This window comes from Sapajus apella, unplaced genomic scaffold, assembly GCF_009761245.1.
Source record: "Sapajus apella isolate SASKATOON/1434 unplaced genomic scaffold, GSC_monkey_1.0 scaffold64, whole genome shotgun sequence".
Lineage (NCBI taxonomy): Eukaryota > Metazoa > Chordata > Mammalia > Primates > Cebidae > Sapajus > Sapajus apella.
The window spans coordinates 6,632,886-6,637,977 of NW_022437004.1; positions in this window are offsets into that span (position 1 = coordinate 6,632,886).

Sequence of the window (5,092 nt, forward strand, 5' to 3'; positions counted from 1 at the left end):
TTTCAATAGTTAAAAGATTGAAATTATCAGAAGATAATTCAAACTTTTTGGCATAGTATACTCTGGTTGTAGAAATAGAAGATAACAAAATGTTTTCCACATGGTTAGCCAGAAAAACAGAAATACCTTAAGATATTTCAAGCAAAAGTGATTTAATATAGGGATTAGGTAATAAAATTACAAGAAGAACTGGAGGAGCAAAAGAGGTAAGGGAGGCAGCATTGCCCAGCAGTGAGGAACTATGAGAACTCCTTTAGTCATCCCAAAACTTGCAGTCCTGCCAGAGCCTTTTTTTTTTTTTTTTGAGACAGGGTCTCACTCTGTTACCGAGACTGAAGTGCAGTGGCCTGATGATAGCTCAGTGCAGCCTCTTCTTCCCCAGTAGCTGGGACTACAGTTGTATGCCATCATGCCCAGCTAATTTTTTTTAAGTAGAGGTGGGCTCTCACTATGTTGCCCAGGCTGGTCAGGAAGCCCTGGGCTCAAGCGATGCATCTTGGCCTCCCAAATTGTTGGGATTATGGGCATGACCCACCGTGCAGACAGAGCCTTTCACTGCATAAGAAATCACTTTGGCCATGCATAGTGGCTTATGTCTATAATCCCACTGCTTTGGAGGACCAAGGCAGATGGACTGCTTGAGCCCAGGAGCTTGAGACCAGCCTGAGCAACATGGCAAAACCTCGCCTCTACAAAAAATACAAAAAGTAGTCAGTGTCGTGGCATGTACCTGCAGTGCAACCTATTTGGGAGGCTGAAGTGGGAGAATTGCTTGAGCCCAAGAGATTGAGGCTTCAGTAAGCTGAGATCATGCCATGCACTCCATTGTGGGTGACAGAGCAAGACCCTGTCTCAAAACAACCCTCAAAATTTAGCAGCTTAAAACAACAATCATCTCCTACAATTCCGATAACTGAATGAGCTCAGCTGAGCAGTTCTTCATATGATATATGATTTAATTAATCTGAGGGATAAATTAAAAGGTCCAATATGGCTAACTTGTATGGCCGTTAGCTGGCACTATCAGGTGGGATCTCAGCTGGGGTGGTTAGTTGCAGCACCCTGATTCTCCTCCATGTGGCTTGAGCTTTTTTTAGCTTGGTGGGATTCTAAGAATGACCATCTCAAGAGTGTTCCCAGGGGGAAGGAAGTAGAAACTGCTAGTCCTCCTAAGTGCTGGGCTCAGAAGTCCCAGAACAGTTACTCCCTCACATTCCATTGGTCAGAGCAATTGCAGGGCCAGTCCGGATTCAAAGGGGGAAGATATAAGCATGTAGAATGGGGATGTTGTAAACCATCTTTAGAGACTAGTTACCACACCTGTCTGCATAGGTACTTCCCTGCTCTGAAATGCTCCTTTCCTGGCAGACCTTCACTCATACTGCAAGATGCAGCTTATAATTTAGTACCCATGTAGAGCTTTTCCCTGTCATCTCCAGTTCATATAGTCAGTTAGACAAAACTAGATGATGAAATTGTTAGAGTGAGAGTGTCCAGGGAAGGTAACCATGTTGTCACCAGCTCTTTAGTAACTGCAACAGTGAAAGTATTTGCAATTGAACTTGTAAGTGTCTGCTTCTGGTCAGTACTAATTTCACCTAGAGTGCCATACCGTCTGTACTAGAGTTTCAACATGAGGCCTAAAACACAGAAGATAGTGAAAATTCAGTGGGGATAATGGAAAAGGAGAAAAAAAATGTATTTCAAATACTCTGTTTAGGAAGAAAGGACCATATATGAAACACTTAATTAAAAATTTCAGGAAAATTGCTATTTTAGTTTTGAAAGGTTGAAACTTACCTGGAAAAATAATTTTTCCAGCATAGCGCATTTTCTGATTCTAGGAATGCCAGATAAAATATGCCATATAATTAACAAGAAAAATGGAAGTTACCTGAGGTATTTAAGTAAGGAGAGATTTAATACACAAAATTCGATGATGAAGTTGTTAGAAGGGCTGGTGGATCAAAAAGAGGTGGTGTTGCTCAGAAATGAGGAAGTATAGGAAGCTACTTCTTCCTCTGGAGCCAGCAGTCATCTGCAGAATTTGACTCATACAACAACCCATACTACACATGACTTTAACAGAGTTGTGCTCCTCTATGCCCCATGCAGCCAGTGCTGCCACTATAAGGATCCAATGTCTAGCTGCTACCCAGGTTCTACAAGAGCCTACTCTTATGACAGTTGGGTATCATACTCTGCTGGTACCACCACTACCTGAGCCAGAAGATTGTTTCCATGTTGTTTAGCTTTTCAATCTCTTGCAAACGCCTACAGTTGACAGAACCCTAACAGGATCCCTTTGAGGTGGTGAAAATGGCTGAATAGAAGCCTTCACCAATCATCCTCCCCACAGGAACACCAAATTGAACAACTATCCACACAAAAAAAGCACCTTCATAAGAACCAAAAATCAGGTCAGTGGTCACAATACCTGGCTTTACCTTTTTATTACTGAAAGGAACTTAAGAGGGTAGGAAAGACAAAGGGTTCCCTTCTGGCCCATGGTGTGTCTAGAAATGTCATCTGGGAGCTAGGGCCTGGAATGGTAGTCTCAGGACTCCTGGTGTCCTATCCTACTGTGGCTGACTAGACAAAGTCCTCTTTATTCTTAAGCAGAAGGAAGGAGTCTCCCAGAGCTGTGCTGCCTTGGGTTAGGGCAGGCGTGGTGCAAGTATTCTTTTGGCTACTCAGCTGGCGTCTTACTGGGTTGCATGCCCCTGAAGTTCACTGGCTCCAGGCCCAGTACAGCCTGAGAACTTGCCCAAGAATTGCAGCCCTTGTGGCCTGGACTGAATTGCCAACCCCTCCCCTATCCCATGTCAGCATCAAGTGACGTGGAGAGAGAATCTGTGAGCTAAGGAGGGGAGAGCACAGTGATTATGGGACTTTGCATTGGAATTGCACAGTCAGGTCACAGCAGAAAGTAACGCCAGGCAGAATTCAGCCAGTGCCCACAGAGGGAGCATTTAGATGAACCCTAGTCTAAGGAGAATTGCCCATCCAAGTGGTTGGAACCTGTGTTCTGGCAAGCCTTACCACTGCAAGCTACAGGGCTCTGGGGTTTTAAAAAAACTTGAAAGTCAGTTTAGGCCACAAGGGCTGCAGTTGCTGGGCAAGTCCTCATGCTGTACTGGACTTGGAGCCTGTAGACTTGGGGGTATGCAACCCAGTGAGACACCAGCTGGGCAGCAAAGGAAATGCTTGCACCATCTCTCCCCCAACCCAAGGCATTGCAGCTCTAGGAAAGGCTCCTTTCTTCCACTTGAAAGGAGAGAAAAGAATAAAGAGGACTTGGTCTTGCAACCTGGATACCACCTCAGCCACAGAATAGGACACACAGCATATTCCTGAGGTCCCCATTTTAAGCCCTAACTCCCAGGTGACATTTCTAGACACACCATGGACCAGAAAGGAACCCTCTGCTTCGAAGGGAGGGGCCCAGTCGTGGCAGAATTCATCACCTGCTAAGAAGCCTTTGGGCTGTGAAAAATAAGCAGTGGTACCCAGGCAATATTCACCATAGGCCTCGAATGAGACTCGGGGACATGCTGACCTTAGATGGGAGCCAACACATTCTCTGCTGTGGTAGCTACAGGGAAGAATTCCTGCTTGCGAAAAGGAGGTGGGAGAATAAAGAGGACTTGGCCTTTCAGCTTTAGATACCAGCTTGGCCAGAGTTGGGTAGAGCACCAAGCAGGCTCTTGGGATCCCCGATTCCAGGCCGTGGCTTGTGGATGGCATTTCTGGACCTGTCCTGGATCAGAGAGGAGTCCACTGCCCTGAAGAGAGGGTCCCAGGCCTGGTAGCATTCACCCCAAGTTGACTGAAGAGCTTTCGGCTTTGAATGAACATTGGAGGTAGCCAGGTGGTATTTACTGTGGGCTTGGGTCAGTAGTGGCCATGGAAAGAGACTCCTCTGGTTGTAGAAAGAGGAGGGAAGAGTGAGAAGGACTTTGGATGCCAGTTCAGCCACAGTAGCATAGAACACCAGGTAGATTCCTAATGTTTAAAAATCCAGGCCTTGGTTCTCAGGTGGCATCTCTGGACCTGCCCAGGACTTGGGGTGGGATGGTGGGGAGAGGACTTGTTGCCCTGAAGGGAAGGATGCAAGCCTGACTTTGCCATTTGCTGACTGTAAGGCCCTAGGACCTTGAGCAAACAGGTGGTAGCTAGGCGGTGTTTATCATGGGCCATGGGCAAGGACCAATGCTGTGTTGGCTGCAGTTCTGACCTAGGACAGTCTCAGTGGTGGTAGTCACAGAGGTGCTTGTGTCACCCCTCCCCGAGCTCCACACAGCTCAGCATAGAGAGAGACCACATTGGTTTGGGAAAAACTGAAGGAAGAGAACAAGAGTCTTTGCCTGGTAATCCAGATAATTCTTCTAGAACTTATCTAAGACCACCATGTTATTGGGCTTAGAGTGCCCAGTGCCCCTTAATGCAGATATGGCTGCAGTGACTAAAGACTTAGATCACAACACCCAAGTTTCTGCAAATACCTGGAAAGCCTTCTCAAGAAGAAAGTCAGAAAGCTAGGGTCTGAAATCAGGGTACAAACAAGTTAAAACTGTGAAGACTACAATAAACTGTCGAATGCCCAAACACTGACAAATAACCACAAGCATCAAGACGCTCCAAGAAAACATGCCCTCATCAAACAAACTAAATAAAGCAGCAGTGACCAGTCACAGAGAGACAGAGATACTGTGATCTTTCAGACAGTTCAAAATAGCTATTTTGAGGAAACTCAACAAAATTTAAAATAACACAGAGAAACAATTCATAATTCTATCAGATAAAGAGGTTGAAATAAAAAGCAAGCAGAAATTCTGGAGTTGAAAAATGTGATTGACATATTGAAGAGTGTATCAGAGTCTTAACAGAAGAATTTATCAAGCAAAAGAATTAGTAAGCTTGAAGACAAGCTATGCTGAGAGGAGACAAAATGAAACAATAAGAAAAAGTGAACCACACCTGAAACATCTAGATTAGCCCTCAAAAGGACAAATTTAAGAATTATTAGCTTTGACTACCTCAAGACATTTAAAAATGAAACTCTCAATGGTCAGAGATAAAGTGAGAATCC